The following is a 20389-nucleotide window of genomic DNA, read 5'->3' on the forward strand; positions in this document are numbered from 1 at the left end:
CCGACATCAAAAATCTCTTCTATGCAGTTGTTGGTGAGATAACCTCGATGCCACCCAGTACTGGGGTGGGAGTTCGGGAGTATTGCCATAACTTGTATAACGGATGCTTTTCGAAGGCTGAGGTAAATGATTTCCGAAGTTTTTCTCGGTTATGTGTTGAAGGATGGATACAGCTGGATGTAGGATTTGCTAGATTTGGGTGAGATATTATGCTTCCCCTGTATCCCCAACACCTGATTGCATAACCGGAAAGGTTCGGGAGTTTCATAGGTGGGAATTCTGGTAGCTCTAGTTCTTCTTCCACAGATATTTGGTTTGAGATTGGGTGATCCTTGCCGAGTATTCGTTCTTGTTCCGTACCTTGTTGTTTTTTTTCTTCTACCTCAATTCTTAGTGGCTTCTCAATTTATGGATATGTGACCATTTCTACTGGAATGCATTCGTTCATTTTGTTCGGATGTGAAGACTATATGTTGCAATTTCAACCCGTTGGATTCAGCTTCAATATTTGTCTATCAATGTGCTAATGGATGTCAACCTCTTCAGGATGGCTCCTCCAATGCGCACGACTCTGAATCCTGATCCGCCACCACCACCTCCACCTCCGGAGGCAAGGCAAGCTGTGATGGCCACTACCAATGCAAACACGCAACTGATCATGCAACTTCTTCAAGAGCGCAATCAAGGGAACCAGGGCCAAGGCAACAATCAGAATCACTTTGCTACACTCAAGAAGTTCCTTGCTAACCAGCCAAAGACCTTCAGCAATTGTGTTGAGGCAACTGACGCTGATGATTGGCTCGTGGACATATGCAAGCACTTCGAGTGCAGTAACATCAGGCCTGAGGACTTTGTCAAGTTCGCTTCCTTCCAACTCAAAGACCAAGCTGCAGAATGGTTTCAGCAGTACAAAGATTCCAGAGGAGGCCGTGTGGTTACCTGGGATGAATTCCGTCAAGACTTCAAAGCTCATCATATTCCTCAGAGCGTGGTTGAAAGCAAGCGTGAGGAATTCCGCAACCTGAAGCAAGGCTCTATGTCTGTTTATGAGTACAACAAGATGTTTCAGAAGCTCGCCCGTTTTGCTAAGCATGACGTCCCTGACAAAAAGAGCATGATATACCAGTTCAGGGGTGGTCTCAGAGAAAAAATCCAGCTAGCTCTCGTTCTCTTTGAGCCCAAGAGGTACGATGAGTTTTACAACATGGCAATGAAGCAAGAGACTGCTCAACTGAAGTGCGATGCTTCCAAGAAGCGAGTCAGAGATGCAACTCCTTCTTCCTCAACTCAAGTGGCTAAGCAGCAGAAGTATTGGCTTCCTCCTCCTCCGTTTCGTCAGCCTTATCAGCAGAAGAGCAAAGGTGGCAGTGGATCTTCCCACCCACCCAACCCTGGCTTTCAGAACAAGACTTCGTCTCAAGCTCTAAGATCGAGTGCTCCGTATCACCGTCCGCTTTTCAGAGGTGATGTGCAACAAGTGCCAACAGAAGCGTCACTATGCCAACAAATGCTTCAATCGGAGGCGTCTCCCTCCTCCTCCTCCTGTGAGATCGGCAAGTACAGCTGTGGTCAAGCATAACCCCAAGCACGCCAAGGTCAACTTGTTGAACGCAGCTCAGACAGAGGACTCGCCAGATGTCATCATGGGTAACCTTCCTGTTAACGATGTTCCTGCAAAAGTTCTTTTTGACACTGGTGCATTGCTTTCTTTTATTTCAAGACCATTTGTTGCCAAGCATGATTTTGTGACCGAAAGGGTTCCTTTCCCGTTGAAGATTGTGTCCCCGGGCAAGCAAATGACTTCTAACAATTGCGTCCCAGATGTCTCTATCATGTTGGGCGACTACAAGTTTCTGTCCTCTCCAGTGGTTCTTGGTAACTCGGATATTGATCTTATTCTTGGAATGGATTGGCTTTCTAAGCACAAGGCTCAGCTTGATTGTGCTGCCAGGCAGATTCAATTGACTCATTTGTCTGAGGATGTAATTGTCTTTGCCGCTCGTGATGATACCATCCGTCTGTTTTCTCTCAACGAGAAGGGTGAACTGGATGCCATCTCTCAAATTCCAGTCGTTTGCGAATATCAAGATGTCTTTCCAGAAGAGCTTCCAGGAATGCCTCCGCACCGGCCAATTGAATTCGTCATCGATCTTGAGCCTGGCACGGAACCTGTTTGCAAACGTCCTTACAAGCTTGGACCTGAAGAGTTGAAGGAGCTGAAGAAGCAACTCGATATTCAAGAGTGAATGGGTCTCATCCGACCTAGTTCTTCTCCGTGGGGTTGTGGAGTTCTTTTTATGAAGAAGAAGGATGGAACGGACCGACTTTGTGTTGACTACCGTCCATTAAACAAGAAGACTATAAAGAACAAGTACCCACTTCCCAACATCAATGAGCTGTTCGAACAACTCAAAGGTGCTCAAGTATTCTCCAAGCTTGATCTCCATATGGGCTATCACCAGATTCGTCCATGAGCAAGATATTCCCAAGACGGCGTTCAGAACAAGCTATGGTTCATATGAATACACTGTCATGTCTTTTGGTCTCGTCAACGCTCCTCCGACTTTCTCTCGCATGATGAACTTCATCTTCAACACCTACACAAATGACTTCGTCTTGGTCTACCTCGATGACATTTTGGTCTTTTTGAAGAACAAGGAAGATCATGCCAAGCACTTGCGTTTGGTGCTCGTTAAGCTCAGAGAATATCAGTTCTACGCCAAGTTCTCAAAGTGCGAGTTTTGGCTCGATGAGGTTCTCTATCTTGGGCATATCATCTCTGCCAAGGGCATAGCGGTGAATCATGAGAAGGTGTCTACAATTGTGAATTGGGAACCACCTCAGAACGTGAAGCAACTCCGCAGCTTCCTTGGGCTCGCAAGCTGTTGTCGAAAGTTCGTTGAGAATTTCTCAAAGATCGCGAAGCCTCTTTCAAACCTTCTCCAGAAACACGTCAAGTACGTTTGGTATCCGGAATGTGACATTGCTTTCAACACCCTGAAAGAGAAATTAGTCACTGCTCCAATTCTGACTCCTCCTGATGAATCCAAACCGTTTGAGGTCTTCTGCGATGCCTCTCTTCAAGGTCTTGGTGCAGTGTTGATGCAAGAGAAGAAAGTTGTGGCTTATACCTCTCGCCAGTTGAAGCCCAACAAGAAGAACTACCCCACTCATGACCTCGAGTTGGCGGCAGTTGTGCATGCTCTTTTGACTTGGAGACATCTCTTATTGGGAAGGAAAGTGGACATCTTCACTGACCACAAGAGTCTCAAGTACATCTTCATTCAGCCTAATCTCAACCTCAGGCAGACTCGTTGGGTCGAAATGATTCAAGAGTATAATCCGAGCATCGAATATACTCCAGGTAAGGCCAATGTGATTGCTGACGCTTTGAGAAGGAAGGCGTACTGCAACAGTCTGATTCTCAAGCCTTACCAACTCGAGCTTTGTGAAGCTTTCCGCAAACTCAATTTGCAAGTTGTTCCTCAAGGTTTCCTCGCCAACCTTCAAGTATCTCCTACTTTGGAAGATCAGATTCGTGAGGCTCAATTTCTTGATGCTATGGTGAAGAAGGTGAAGATTGGGATTGCCAAGAGTCAACCCAAGTACAAGTGCTATCGCCTTGATGACAAGGATACTCTCTTCTTCGAGGATCGCATTGTTGTGCCTAAAGGTGTCCTTTGTAAAGTCATTATGAATGAGGCTCACAATTCACTCTCCATCCACCCTGGGAGTACGATAATGTACCAGGACCTCAAGCAGGTTTATTGGTGGACTCGAATGAAGCGCGAGATTGCTCAGTTCGTGAATGAATGTGATGTCTGCAGAAGAGTGAAGGCAGAACACCAACGACCAAATGGTCTCCTCCAACCTCTTGCCATTCCAGAATGGAAGTTTGACCACATTGAGATGGACTTCGTGACTGGGTTTCCAAAGTCCAAGCGTGGCAATGACCCTTTAGTTTCCGGATCGTTGAGTTGAAAGACTGCTAGATTATTGTGCACATAGTCAACTTTGCTCACTTCTCTGAATTGGCTTCTGGCCCATAACTTGGAGTGGTGTGTTTCCAAGTATTCTTTCATTTTGGGATTCATGTATAACTGCCTCAAGCGGTAGTTGTGCTTCTTCACACTGCATGTCAAAGATGCTGGCCATAAATTCTCGGTATACACCTTTCCTTTGAATTTCTTCATGAAATTTGCAGCAAGGTGACGCATGCATTCCCTATTCTCTACTCCAGGTAACACATTGTCCACGGCCACTTCTAAACCTTTGCAGGCATCTGTATGAATGACCAACCCATTGGGATGTGCAATAGCCCGGCGGAGGTTATGCAAAAACCAAGTCCAGCTCTCCTCAGACTCTGTCTCCAGCACACCATAGGCAACTGGAAATACAAAACTGTGTGCATCAACTGCACAAAGCTGCTACTAACTGTCCTTTAAAACTCCCTGTGAGAAAAGTGGCATCAATAGCCAAATAAGGCCTACAGCCTGCCAAAAAACCCCGGCGACAAGCCTCAAAGCAGACAAAAGCCCTCCTAAAGCATTCCTTGGTCTTTGTCACTCCCCTGAATATGTACTCCACAGTGTGGTGATCAATATCTACAATACTACCTGGGCTTGTCCTCTCCACTTCACCTTTGAATGAATACAACAATTGAAAACTTTCCTGCCAGTTACCATAAATAGAATCCATAGCATGTTGTTTACCATTGAACAACCTCATGTATGGTAAATCTATCTTGAACTTATCTTTGATGTTCTTCTGCAAATTCCTTTGGACCCACTTGCTGGTTTTCTTTCACCCACTTCTTTACTTCTTCTGCCACCCATCTTGACTTGGCTCTACTGATTGTATCCTTCCTAAGGGTTGATTCCTGGCATGTGTGCTTAAAAGGGTTCACTTTGACCTGAACATTAGTGCTATTCCGCATTTTAGATGCGAGCAACCTCCATGGACAATCCTCAGTCGGACAGTGCACTTTGTAACGTACTTGATCGCTCTTGTCAACTTTGAAAGTACGTTCTACCTTGATGCAGTATGTCACAAGTGCATTTCTACACTCATTCATGGATGCAAAAACTATACCTTCTTCCATATGAGGGTTCAAAGGGTCCCATTCAACAGCTGCAAGGTCTTCGTCCTCACCCATCGCGTCATCATCCACACGGACTGCATTGTGAGCCTCATCTTGGTTTTCAGTCCGAGGTGCCCGTCGTAAATTCCGAATAACATCAGAATATAGCTTCTCTTCATCAACCCTAGAATTGTAGCCATCAGGCTCCACTTCAAGGGGGACCCTACTGCTGTTGCCCACACTTGTCGAGCCACCACGTCGTTGTGCACCAACTGAACTGTTCTGGCTAGAGATGCCATTACGATGACTTGGTTTTCCCCGAGATGTTGCACCCGCCATCCTAGGTCCAAATGCCTGCTCAAGCACATCAACTTGCAGCCTCACATGAAAATTATCTTTCTCTTTATGCCTAACAAACATGGTAGCTAGCTCTTCATCATTACTAACTGTCACCCAATTCTTTTCCCCATCATAGTATTTGTATACCACTTCATCAAGCAAACCCCAAGGATATTGGCTACAAATTACCTCCCCAAATTGTCTGAAACTCCAACTACTAGCCATTGGCAACCAATAATCAAAACCTCCTTGGTATTTCTTCTTATCCTTTGCATCGAACATGTACCGGTCCCTTCTAATATGCACCATGAAAGCAAACCGCAACTCCATTCTAACCGGTGAAAAACAAAGACGCAATCAACACACTAATTGGGCAAACCTACTTGAATCGAGTGTTCATATGCACAACTAAGCTCAATCTAAACAAGAGGCGAGACTTACCCCTCGGGAACCCAGTCACGGACGCGGCGGATCTCCGGCCCGATGCCTGCCTCGCCAAATACTTCGGGGTCGCCGCTGCTCACCATTTCGCCCTAGGGTTCTTCCTCCTAGTTCAAATAGCTCCAGCAGCCCCCCACCTTTGAGCACTCCGGCCGGGCGCACGGAAGGAGGCCGCGCCGCGGATCGAGCAGGTGGTGGGCGCCCCACCTGTGGCGTCGTAGGAAGGTGGTGGGCGTCACAGGTAGCCATGGAGCGTAGGCGCAGGGCGGTAGAGGCGGAGCAGGCCGTGCAGCTTGTGGCAGGGCAGGTACTGGCCGCGGCGCAGGTGGCGGCGGCGGCGACACAGGACAGCCGGCCAGGCAGATGGGTGTGAGCTAGAATGATTTGGGGATTTAGTTGCACGGGCCTACATGTCAACTCAGGACCCACGTCCACGCGGTCCCATGTGTAAGCTCTGGACCCACAACCACTAACGCCGGCGGACGGAATGGACTCAAATATGGCCGTTTGGCCTCGTCATAGTTGTTGTGCTCGGACTAGGGGCAAAACTGAGGACAATTCGCATCTGAGGGCAAAACTGAGCACATGGACACCACTGAGGACAAAAGGATAATTAACCCTAAAAAAGTTTGTTGGACATAGGCCTAATCTTCTTATTGTGGAACTATATATAGCTTGGACATGGATAAATTTCTTGTTGTGGAGTATATGTCACCGATGAAGGAAATGGTTCAGTTTAAGAATACATACTTATATTTTTCTTTTTATTTATTTCTCTTCTTTTATGTTCTTTCGTTCTTCTTTGAGGGGAAGGTAACTTTGTTCTCTTAAGGGGTGTAGAACAGCATAATTATTTGAACGATATAACTCTCGTAATTGCAGACAGGTTCGCCATTCAGTACCGTGGTTCCTGAATATTAGTCTTGGCTATGATGTTCAAGATATTTTATTCCCAAACTCTCACAGAACATATTATAATATAGAGAATCTTCTTCACACTGATACTGTGTAGTATCCTAAATTTTGCATCGAGAAGAAAATATTGATGGTTAGAAGGATCTGAAGTTCATTCTTTGAATTACAACAAGTTAAGTATCTGGTGTTGAATCTATCTAGAAGAAAAAGGATGCAGCATATGTACTCCAGTTCCCTTCGCCCCTGTGTGGTCCTTTGCTTTTTATGTCGACATTACTTGATAGAGATTAATCGCTAACATAGCGATTTTCATTCTGTGAAGTTATATCCATTTCCCTGACACTATTGTTGTTTGTATCGGAACATGTATGAACTTAGTATGTATGGCTCAGCTCAACAGAGCATTTGGTAATTCCATAAATGTGCAACGGCGGCCTCTCGTCATTTCCAAACCTGTATGCTCGTTTTTTTTAATTTTGCTGAAGGACACTTTCATTCAATCGACATGTCGAGATAATACAACCACACTAAGCGAATGCCCGGCCTCTGCAACGCACGATGCACACAGCCACCATGCCCAACCCAATCTCGATGCACACACCGTTGATGACTAGTGCGCTAACTATTCAGCTCGGTTCTTACTATAAGTTTCATGTCTGGATAATTACAATGCCACATCTTAAATGGAATCCTAAACTAGTTTTCTATACAAAGGGCGATATACCCCCAAGCACCTGAAGGCTCCTTCATGTGTCAGAATCAGCAGCGGATGGAAAAACAGGTCACCGACCAAAAGAATGAAATGATAAATCCAGCAGAGAGCACTTCGCCAAACGGTCCCTCGGTGCAGCTCATGCTTCACACGTTTGATACGCGAGTTGTGCATCCGACGATCATCTCTTCCTCTTGGACCGACAGTGCCACACATTTTTTGCCATCGTCATCTCACGTTGCAGCAATGGGTGCTACTGGATTGTAATTTCCTCCACAGGCAGATCATGTTCTGTGGAGACTGATAGTGCGTGCAGTGAAGTAACCATCGAAGCAACCAGCCTGGTAGAACCTGACATCATGCCGATACTCTACTGACCTATGAGTGATGTTGAATTTCTCCACCCACATGCCCATGCTGACATCTTCCATCTTAAATAGCTGCACAATGAAGAATTGAATGTTTAGCCATCACCATTTCTGCACGACGTGAGTAAATTCAGTGGGTAGGTGTTGGATAGCGTTAGATGTTTACCCGAAGTGTCTGATCGCCAAATTGAGATACAATGTAGCGTGCAATATCTGATGAGATCACATAGACAGGCCCATTAGCATAACTTGAGTAAGCCTCCCCTGGCCATTCCTGGAAAGAAACAAGAAACTGCATAAGATGCCCTTCTGATATTCAAATCATGGAGATGGAAGACCAACAAGGACAACACAAAGTTCAAAATATCAGACTTTGTTGTCATAGGATTGTATATCCATGTTTTCCACGTAAATCAGCTTGTCGACTGTGCATCATGATTTAATCATTCCAACAACTATCCTCATAATTCACTACAAGATTTGCACTTTTAATGTGCCTGCGAATTCATGCAGCAAGCACATAATCGTTTTCACCAATAGAATACCAGGTGTTAGGTGGTAATTGACTGTTTGCCATGTGGCAGCAAACGGAAAAACGGGTGTACTGCGCTTTTGATGTACCTATGAATTCTCGCAGCAAGCACGAAGAAAGAGAGGTCACTTCTCTCTATATATGTTCATGATGATCTTGTGTAATTAATGGTTTCCATTGTTTGCTTACTAGTTAGCGTCGAGTTCTCTATCTATATATATGTAGCAGCTAGCGTCGACCAAGCACAAAGAAAGAGAGGTCACTTCTCTCTATTAGCTAGATAACACAATATGAAACCCCTAAACCCTCCAAAACCCCAAAAAAAACCCTTTCAAAAAAACAAAAAAACAGCGCCTGAGAGCTGCTAATGCGTGACTGCCTTTTACTCCCGATTGGTGTTACCAACCAATACTAAAGGTCCTCCTGCATGGGCGTCCCACAGCGGCCACGTAGACCTCCTTTGGTCCCGGTTCATAAGCAAACCGGGACTAAATGTTTAGGGCATTAGTCCCGTCTGTTTTGTCCCGATTCCAGAACCGGGATTAAAGGCCCTCTGAAACCGGGACTAGTACCCTGTTTTCTACTAGTGCAACACACAGAAACACTGGTGTGCTGCGCTTTTGATCTGCCTACAAATTCACGCAACAAGCGCATGATGGTTTTCGCAAATAGAATACCAGTTACTAGGTGGTAATTGACTGCTTGCCATGTGGCAGCAAACGGAAACATAGGACACATTTCTTAAGCAATATGATATATTCTGGAAACTTCTTACACAGTATAGATGATGAATGGTGGTTCTATAATACAGTGTTGGGGAACGTTGCAGAAAACAAAAATTTTCCTACGGTTTCATCAAGATCCATCTATGAGTTCATCTAGCAACGAGTGATTGGATTGCATCTACATACCTTTGTAGATCACGCGTGGAAGCGTTCAAAGAACGGGGATGAGGAAGACGTACTCGACGTGATCCAAATAACCGGAGATCCTAGCGCCAAACGGACGGCACCTCCGTGTTTAACACACGTACGGTCAGCGTGACGACTCCTCCTTCTTGATCTAGCAAGGGGGAGGAGAGGTTGATGAATATCCAGCAGCACGACGGCGTGGTGGTGGATTCAGAGCGTCACAGCAGCAGGGCTTCGCCGCATACTGCGAGAGAGAGAGGTCTAGCAGGGGAGAGGGAGGCGCCAAGACTCAAGGTGTGGCTGCCCCCTCCCTCCCCCCTTTTATATAAGCTCCCCTAGGGGGGGCGGCGGCCAAGGGTGGAGTAGCCCCCAAGGCAAGGTGGGGCGCCCCCCACCCCTAGAGTTCCAACCCTAGGCGCATGGGGCGGGCCTAGGGGGCGCACCAGCCCACTATGGGCTGGTTCCCCTCCCCACTTTGGCCCATGGGGCCCTCCGGGATGGGTGGCCCCACCCGGTGGACCCCCGGGACCCTTCCGGTGGTCCCGGTACAATACCGGTGACCCCGAAACTCTCCCGATGGCCAAAACTGCACTTCCTATATATAATTCTTCACCTCCGAACCATTCCGGAACTCCTCGTGACGTCCAGGATCTCATCTGGGACTCCGAACAACTTTCGGGTTACTGCATATATCTCTACAACCCTAGCGTCACCGAACCTTAAGTGTGTAGACCCTATGGGTTCGGGAGACATGTAGACATGATCGAGACGGCTCTCCGGTCAATAACCAACAACGGGATCTGGATACCCATGTTGGCTCCCACATGCTCCTCGATGATCTCATCGGATGAACCACGATGTCGAGGATTCAAGCAACCCCGTATACAATTCCCTTTGTCAATCGGTACGTTACTTGCCCGAGATTCGATCGTCGGTATCCCAATACCTCGTTCAATCTCATTACCGGCAAGTCACTTTACTCGTACCGTAATGCATGATCCTGTGACCAGACACTTGGTCACTTTGAGCTCATTATGATGATGCATTACCGAGCGGGCCCAGAGATACCTCTCCGTCATACGGAGTGACAAATCCCAGTCTTGATCCGTGTCAACCCAACAGACACTTTCGGAGATACCCGTAGTATACCTTTATAGTCACCCAGTTACGTTGTGACATTTGGTATACCCAGAGCATTCCTACGGTATTCGGGAGTTACACGATCTCATGGTCTAAGGAAAAGATACTTGACATTGGAAAAACTCTAGCAAACGAACTATACGATCTTGTGCTATGTTTAGGATTGGGTCTTGTCCATCACATCATTCTCCTAATGATATGATCCCGTTATCAATGACATCCCCATGTCCATAGCCAGGAAACCATGACTATCTGTTGATCAACGAGCTAGTCAACTAGAGGCTCACTAGGGACACATTGTGGTCTATGTATTCACACATGTATTACAATTTCCGGATAATACAATTAAAGCATGAACAATAGACAATTATCATGAACAAGGAAATAGAATAATAATCCTTTTATTATTGCCTCTAGGGCATATTTCCAACAGTCTCCCACTTGCACTAGAGTCAATAATCTAGTTACATTGTGATGAATCGAACACCCATGGAATTCTGGTGTTGATCATATTTTGCTCTAGGGAGAGGTTTAGTCAACAGATCTGCTACATTCAGGTCCATATGCACTTTACCAATATCTATGTCTCCATCTTGAACATTTTCACGAATGGAGTTGAAGCGACGCTTGATGTGCCTGGTCTTCTTGTGAAACCTGGGCTCCTTGGCAAGTGCAATAGCTCCAGTGTTGTCACAGAAGAGTTTGATCGGCCCCGACGCATTGGGTATGACTCCTAGATCGGTGATGAACTCCTTCACCCAAATTGCTTCATGTGCTGCCTCCGAGGCTGCCATGTACTCCCCTTCACATGTAGATCCCGCCACGACGCTCTGCTTGCAACTGCACCAGCTCACTGCCCCACCATTCAAAATATACACGTATCCGGTTTGTGACTTAGAGTCATCCAGATCTGTGTCGAAGCTAGCGTCGACGTAACCCTTTACGACGAGCTCTTCGTCACCTCCATAAACGAGAAACATTTCCTTAGTCCTTTTCAGGTACTTCAGGATGTTCTTGACCGCTGTCCAGTGTTCCTTGCCGGGATTACTTTGGTACCTTCCTACCAAACTTACGGCAAGGTTTACATCAGATCTGGTACACAACATGGCATACATAATAGAACCTATGGCTGAGGCATAGGGGATGACACTCATCTCTTCTATATCTTCTGCCGTGGTCGGACATTGAGCTGAGCTCAATTTCACACCTTGCAACACAGGCAAGAACCCCTTCTTAGACTGATCCATATTGAACTTCTTCAATATCTTATCAAGGTATGTGCTTTGTGAAAGACCTATGAGGCGTCTTGATCTATCTCTATAGATCTTGATGCCTAATATATAAGCAGCTTCTCCAAGGTCCTTCATTGAAAAACTCTTATTCAAGTAGGCCTTAATGTTGTCCAAAAGCTCTATATCATTTCGCATCAAAAGTATGTCATCTACATATAATATGAGAAATGCTACAGAGCTCCCACTCACTTTCTTGTAAATGCATGCTTCTCCATAAGTCTGCATAAACCCAAACGCTTTGATCATCTCATCAAAGCAAATGTTCCAACTCCGAGATGCTTGCACCAGCCCATAAATCGAGTGTTGGAGCTTGCACACCTTGTCAACATTCTTAGGATCGACAAAACCTTCCGGCTGCATCATATACAGTTCTTCCTTAAGATAACTGTTAAGGAATGCCGTTTTGATGTCCATTTGCCATATCTCATAATCATAGTATGCGGCAATTGCTAACATGATTCAGACGGACTTCAGCTTTGCTACGGGAGAGAATGTCTCATTGTAGTCAACCCCTTGAACTTGTCGATAACCCTTAGCGACAAGCCTAGCTTTATAGATGGTCACATTACCATCCGTGTCTGTCTTCTTCTTAAAGATCCATTTATTTTCTATGGCTCGCCGATCATCGGGCAAGTCAGTCAAAGTCCATACTTTGTTTTCATACATGGATCCTATCTCGGATTTCATGGCTTCCAGCCATTTGTCGGAATCCAGGCCCGCCATCGCTTCTTCATAGTTCGAAGGTTCACCGTTGTCCAACAACATGATTTCCAAGACAGGGTTGCCGTACCACTCTGGTGCAGAACATGTCTTTGTGGACCTTTGAAGTTCAGTAGGAGCTTGATCAGAAGTATCTTGATCATCATCATTAACTTCCTCTCTATTTGGTGCAGGCACCACAGGAACATTTTCTTGAGTTGCGCCACTTTCCGGTTCAAGAGGCAATACTTCATCAAGTTCTACTTTCCTCCCACTTACTTCTTTCGAGAGAAACTCCTTCTCTAGAAAGGATCCATTCTTGGCAACAAAGATCTTGCCTTCGGATCTGAGGTAGAAGGTATACCCAATAGTTTCTTTAGGGTATCCTATGAAGACGCATTTTTCCGACTTGGGTTCGAGCTTTTCAGGTTGAAGTTTCTTGACATAAGCATCGCATCCCCAAACTTTTAGAAACGACAACTTAGGCTTCTTCCCAAACCATAATTCATATGGTGTCGTCTCAACGGATTTCGACGGAGCCCTGTTTAAAGTGAATGCGGCAGTCTCTAAAGCATAGCCCCAAAATGACAGTGGTAAATCGGTGAGAGACATCATAGATCGCACCATATCCAATAGAGTGCGATTACGACGTCTGAACACACCATTACGCTGACGTGTTCCAGGCGGCGTGAGTTGTGAAACTATTCCACATTTTCTTAAGTGTGTACCAAATTCGTGACTCAAGTATTCTCCTCCACGATCTGATCGCAAAAACTTGATTTTTCTGTCACGTTGATTCTCAACCTCACTCTGAAATTCCTTGAACTTTTCAAAGGTTTCAGACTTGTGTTTCATTAAGTAGATATACCCATATTTACTCAAGTCATCAGTGAGGGTGAGAACATAACGATAGCCACCGCGAGCCTCAACACTCATTGGACCGCACACATCAGTATGTATGATTTCCAATAGGTTGGTTGCTCGCTCCATTGTTCTTGAGAACGGAGTCTTGGTCATCTTAGCCATGAGGCATGGTTCGCACGTGTCAAATGATTCGTAATCAAGAGACTCTAAAAGTCCATCTGCATGGAGCTTCTTCATGCGTTTGACACCTATGTGACCAAGGCGGCAGTGCCACAAGTATGTGGGACTATCATTATCAACCTTACATCTTTTGGTACTCACACTATGAATATGTGTAGCATTACGCTCGAGATTCATTAAGAATAAACCATTCACCATAGGAGCATGACCATAAAACATATCTCTCATATAAATAGAACAACCATTATTCTCGGATTTAAATGAGTAGCCATCTCGAATTAAACGAGATCCTGATACAATGTTCATGCTCAAAGCTGGTACTAAATAACAATTATTGAGGTTTAAAAATAATCCCATGGGTAAATGTAGAGGCAGCGTGCCGACGGCGATCACATCGACCTTGGAACCATTCCCGACGCGCATCGTCACCTCGTCCTTCGCCAGTCTCCGCTTATTCCGCAGCTCCTGCTTTGAGTTACAAATGTGAGCAACCGCACCGGTATCAAATACCCAGGAGCTACTACGAGTACTGGTAAGGTACACATCAATTACATGTATATCACATATACCTTTCGTTTTGCCGGCCTTCTTGTCCGCTAAGTATTTGGGGCAGTTCCACTTCCAGTGACCACTTCCCTTGCAATAAAAACACTCAGTCTCGGGCTTGGGTCCATTCTTTGGCTTCTTCCCGACAGCTTGCTTACCGGGCGCGGCAACTCCCTTGCCGTCCTTCTTGAAGTTCTTCTTACCCTTGCCTTTCTTGAACTTAGTGGTTTTATTCACCATCAACACTTGATGGTCCTTTTTGACTTCTACCTCTGCTGATTTCAGCATTGCAAATACTTCAGGAATGGTCTTTTCCATCCCCTGCATATTGAAGTTCATCACAAAGCTCTTGTAGCTTGGTGGAAGCGACTGGAGGATTCTGTCAATGACCGCGTCATCCGGGAGATTAACTCCCAGCTGAGTCAAGCGGTTATGTAACCCAGACATTGTGAGTATGTGCTCACTGACAGAACTATTTTCCTCCATCTTACAGCTGAAGAATTTGTCGGAGACTTCATATCTCTCGACCCGGCCATGAGCTTGGAAAACCATTTTCAGCTCTTCGAACATCTCATATGCTCCGTGTCGCTCAAAACGTTTTTGGAGCCCCGGTTCTAAGCTGTAAACCATGCCGCACTGAACGAGGGAGTAATCATCATCACGTGCCTGCCAAGCATTCATAATGTCTTGGTTCTGTGGGACGGGTGCGTCACCTAGCGGTGCTAGTAGGACATGATCTTTCTTGGCAGCTATGAGGATGATCCTCAGGTTCCGGACCCAGTCCGTATAGTTGCTGCCATCGTCTTTCAGCTTGGTTTTCTCTAGGAACGCGTTGAAGTTGAGGACAATGTTGGCCATTTGATCTACAAGACATATTGTAAAGATTTTAGACTAAGTTCATGATAATTAAGTTCATCTAATCAAATTATATAATGAACTCCCACTTAGATAGACATCCCTCCAGTCATCTAAGTATAACATGATCCGAGTTAACTAGGCCGTGTCCGATCATCACGTGAGACGGACTAGTCAACATCGGTGAACATCTTCATGTTGATCGTATCTTCTATACGACTCATGCTCGACCTTTCGGTCTTATGTGTTCCGAGGCCATGTCTATACATGCTAGGCTCGTTAAGTCAACCTAAGTGTTTTCATGTGTAAATCTGTCTTACACCTTTTGTATGTGAACGTTGGAATCTATCACACCCGATCATCACGTGGTGCTTCGAAACAACGAACTATCGCAACGGTGCACAGTTAGGGGGAACACTTTCTTGAAATTATTATGAGGGATCATCTTATTTACTACCACCGTTCTAAGTAAACAAGATGCAAAAACATGATAAACATCACATGCAATCAAATAATAATAGTGACATGATATGGCCAATATCACATAGCTCCTTTGATCTCCATCTTGGGGCTCCATGATCATCTTGTCACCGGCATGACACCATGATCTCCATCATCATGATCTCCATCATCGTGTCTCCATGAAGTTGCTCGCCAACTATTACTTCTACTACTATGGCTAACGCGTTTAGCAATAAAGTAAAGTAACTTACATGGCGTTTCTCAATGACACGCAGGTCATACAAAAAATAAAGACAACTCCTATGGCTCCTGCCGGTTGTCATACTCATCGACATGCAAGTCGTGATTCCTATTACAAGAACATGATCTCATACATCACATATATATCATTCATCATTCATCACAACTTTGGCCATATCACATCACAAATCACTTGCTGCAAAAACAAGTTAGACGTCCTCTAATTGTTGTTGCAACTTTTACATGGCTGCAAAGGGTTCTAGCAAGAACGTTTTCTTACCTACGTAATAGCCGCAACGTGATTTGTCAACTTCTATTTACCCTTCATAAGGACCCTTTTCATCGAATCCGCTCCAACTAAAGTGGGAGAGACAGACACCCACTAGCCATCTTATGCAACTAGTGCATGTCAGTCGGTGGAACCAGTCTCACGTAAGCGTACGTGTAAGGTCGGTCCGGGCCGCTTCATCCCACAATACCGCTGAAGCAAGATAAGACTAGTAGCGGCAAGAAAGTTGACAACATCTACGCCCACAACAAATTGTGTTCTACTCGTGCAAGGAGAACTACGCATAGACCTAGCTCATGATGCCACTGTTGGGGAACGTTGTAGAAAACAAAAATTTTCCTACGGTTTCGCCAAGATCCATCTATGAGTTCATCTAGCAACGAGTGATTGGATTGCATCTACATACCTTTGTAGATCACGCGCGGAAGCGTTCAAAGAACGGGGATGAGGAAGACGTACTCGACGTGATCCAAATCACCGGATATCCTAGCGCCGAACGGATGGCACCTCCGTGTTCAACACACGTACGGTCAGCGTGACGACTCCTCCTTCTTGATCCAGCAAGGGGGAGGAGAGGTTGATGAAGATCCAGCAGCACGACGGCGTGGTGGTGGATGCAGAGCGTCACAGCAGCAGGGCTTCGCCGTATACTGCGAGAGAGAGATGTGTAGCAGGGGAGAGGGAGGCGCCAAGACTCAAGGTGTGGCTGCCCCCTCCCTCCCCCCTTTTATATAGGCTCCCCTAGGGGGGGGGGGCCCTAGGAGATGGGATCTCCTAGGGGGGCGGCGGCCAAGGGTGGAGTAGCCCCCAAGGCAAGGTGGGGCGCCCCCCACCCCTAGGGTTCCAACCCTAGGCACATGGGGTGGGCCTAGGGGGGCGCACCAGCCCACTATGGGCTGGTTCCCCTCCCCACTTTGGCCCATGGGGCCCTCCGGGATGGGTGGCCCCACCCGGTGGACCCCCGGGACCCTTCCGGTGGTCCCGGTACAATACCGGTGACCCCAAAACTCTCCCGATGGCCGAAACTGCACTTCCTATATATAATTCTTCACCTTCGGACCATTCCAGAACTCCTCGTGATGTCCAGGATCTCATCCGGGACTCCGAACAACTTTCGGGTTACTGCATATTCATATCTCTACAACCCTAGCGTCACCGAACCTTAAGTGTGTAGACCCTACGGGTTCGGGAGACATGTAGATATGACCGAGACGGCTCTCCAGTCAATAACCAACAGCGGGATCTGGATACCCATGTTGGCTCCCACATGCTCCTCAATGATCTCATCGGATGAACCACGATGTCGAGGATTCAAGCAACCCCGTATACAATTCCCTTTGTCAATCGGTACGTTACTTGCCCGAGATTCGATCATCGGTATCCCAATACCTCGTTCAATCTCGTTACCGGCAAGTCACTTTACTCGTACCGTAATGCATGATCCCGTGACCAGACACTTGGTCACTTTGAGCTCATTATGATGATGCATTACCGAGCGGGCCCAGAGATACCTCTCCGTCATACGGAGTGACAAATCCCAGTCTTGATCCGTGTCAACCCAACAGACACTTTCGGAGATACCCGTAGTATACCTTTATAGTCACCCAGTTATGTTGTGACGTTTGGTATACCCAGAGCACTCCTACGGTATCCGGGAGTTACATGATCTCATGGTCTAAGGAAAAGATACTTGACACTGGAAAAACTCTAGCAAACGAACTATACGATCTTGTGCTATGTTTAGGATTGGGTCTTGTCCATCACATCATTCTCCTAATGATGTGATCCCGTTATCAATGACATCCCCATGTCCATAGTCAGGAAACCATGACTATCTGTTGATCAACGAGCTAGTCAACTAGAGGCTCACTAGGGACACATTGTGGTCTATGTATTCACACATGTATTACGATTTCCAGATAATACAATGAAAGCATGAACAATAGACAATTATCATGAACAAGGAAATATAATAATAACCCTTTTATTATTGCCTCTAGGGCATATTTCCAACATACAGGACATCAATTTACCTCATAAGTCACAACTCACTTGCTAGATCTCAGTGGTCTATGGTAGTAGTTCATGCCTGGGCAGATTGGAGGTTTTCATAACACTGACAAGTTTTGATATTTTCTACCTAAATCTGGGCAGATTCCCAGCACTTTTATCTAAATCTGGGTGGATTCTCAGGCATGCCTCAGTGCAAGTCTGGGGCGATATATCCTCCACACTGCAAGCACTCGGGACCGGCCTAGCTGGATGCATGCACACAAGCTCATCTTCTTCAAAACTTTTTTTGGCTGTCTTCCTTCAGGCCCTATTTTTTTGTTTTTGTTTTGGAAATGTCTTCTTCAAAGCCTTTTATTAAGGCTACTTTAACGTCGCGGATTCATATAGCTTGAATTTACAAATAACTGCCTACATTTTTATAAACCATCATCTTTGGTTACTTCTAGTCCATGTGTATTTATGTCAATTTGTCAAACCCCTTATGATTTAAAAAGTTAATGGAAAGGTGCCTAGATTTTTTTCAGAACAATAAAGGTTAATGGCTCTGCATATTTTCAAATCAAGCTGTGTAACAACTGAAATGCACTATAGCAATATCATCTTTCAGCTTGCTTTTTTCTCCGCCCCTTTTCCTTTTGCTGTTGTTTATAAGCCAGTTCATCTTTCTCTTGCCATTTTGTAACACATATAAATAAAAGTTCAAGACCCAGCACACAAAATGAGACGATTCATCGCCCGCGCAATTGCTAACTCATCCAGCAAATCAAGCATGATCCATTAAATAAATTAAATAAATTCGGTTGTTCATGCATGCACTCCAAATCAAGCATGAAGCTGTGTCGAATTCATTCACAACAAATCCATCACTAGACTGGATAAATCATTCAACATGTTCCACAGTTCTTCACCACTATTCTGAGAAGAAGATGCTAATCAAACTAACATCTCTGATTGATAAGTCTAATTGCTTCTTTAGCAACATCTCAGTTGGAGGAAGAAGATGCCTTGCAATGCAACTGTTTCATCATACACACAGTGTTACAGGATACAAATAGAGCGAGCCCCCAATGTTTCCCGTAAAGCTAGGCACACATGCCTCATATGTGGAGAGGGGGTCGTGATCCTACAATCAAGGGATCGATACAACATATGGTTATAGAACGTTACATGTACACAATATGAACGTTAACAGCCCCCTGCAGTCAGAACTCTGTCGGGGCGGATGTTCAGGCTAGACCAAAAATCAGCCAAAATCGTAATGGGCCGGCCCTCGGAGAAGACATCAGCGTATTGGGAAGCCGATGGGACGTGGAGGACCCGCACCTCTCCAAGAGCAACACAATCCTTGACGAAGTGTAGATCAATTTCAGCGTGTTTGGTACATTGATGTTATAACCTGGTTTGATGAGAGATACGTCACACTGATGTTGTCGTGGTAAACGATGGTGGAACGAGTAGGAGGATACTGCAACTCCATGAGAAGCTGGTGAAGCCATGTTGTTTCGACAACACAGTTGGCAACCCCCATGTATTGAGGTTGGCCGCTCGAGCGAAAGGCTGCGAGCTGCCGTTTGGAAGACCAATAGATGAGATTTGGGCCCAAGAAGACGCAAAACCTAGAGGTGGATTTGCGTGTATCGGGGTAGCCGGCCCAACCGACGTCGGAATAGGCAGCAAGGTCGCGAGATGACGACATATAGATCTGAAGCCCAAAGTGTGAGGTGCCCTTGAGGAGCAAAGAATTCTTTTGACAAGTTGAAAGTGCGAGGTGTGTGGGTCATGCTTGAAAAGGCAAGCCTGCTGGATGGCATAGGAAATATCCGGGCATGTTAAAGTGAGGTACTGTAGGGCGCCAGCGAGACTCTGGTAGAGTGTAGGGTTGGGAAGAGGATAACTATCAGTGGCGGATGCTTTGGATTTGGTGTCAGCAAGGGTCGGTATGGGATTGCAGTTCAACGCAAGCTCCAAAATTTCAAGCACGTACTGTGGTTGAGAAAGAAACATACCAGAGAGGTTGCGTCTGACGTTAATGCGAAGAAATTGGTGAATATCTCCAAGATTAATCATGGCTAATTTGGTTTTGAGAGAGGTGATGATAGAATTCATGGTGAAGGGCGAGTTGGCAGTGAGAATAATATCATCAACGTAGAGTAAAAGATAGGCAACCGAAGAACCATGATGAAAAATGAAAAGTGAGGTGTCACATTTGGAAGATACGAACCCCAAGGAGAGAATATATGACTGGAAACGCAAGAACCAGGTGTGTTTGGGGGGGCTGTTTCAACCCATATAAAGATTTCTTGAGGAGACATACGTTGTTCGGATTGGAGGAGTCAATGAAGCCAACGGGTTGAGAGCAATACACGGTTTCACCAAGATCACCGAGTAAGAATGCGTTCTTGACGTCCAGTTGATAAGGGGCCAAGCCTGAGTTGTAGCAAGACCGAGGATGATCCGAACGGTGGCTGGTGTGACAACCGGACTGAGCATCTCCATGTAGTTGACACCTTC

The sequence above is a fragment of the Triticum aestivum genome, chromosome 1A (genome assembly GCF_018294505.1).
Source record: "Triticum aestivum cultivar Chinese Spring chromosome 1A, IWGSC CS RefSeq v2.1, whole genome shotgun sequence".
NCBI lineage: Eukaryota > Viridiplantae > Streptophyta > Magnoliopsida > Poales > Poaceae > Triticum > Triticum aestivum.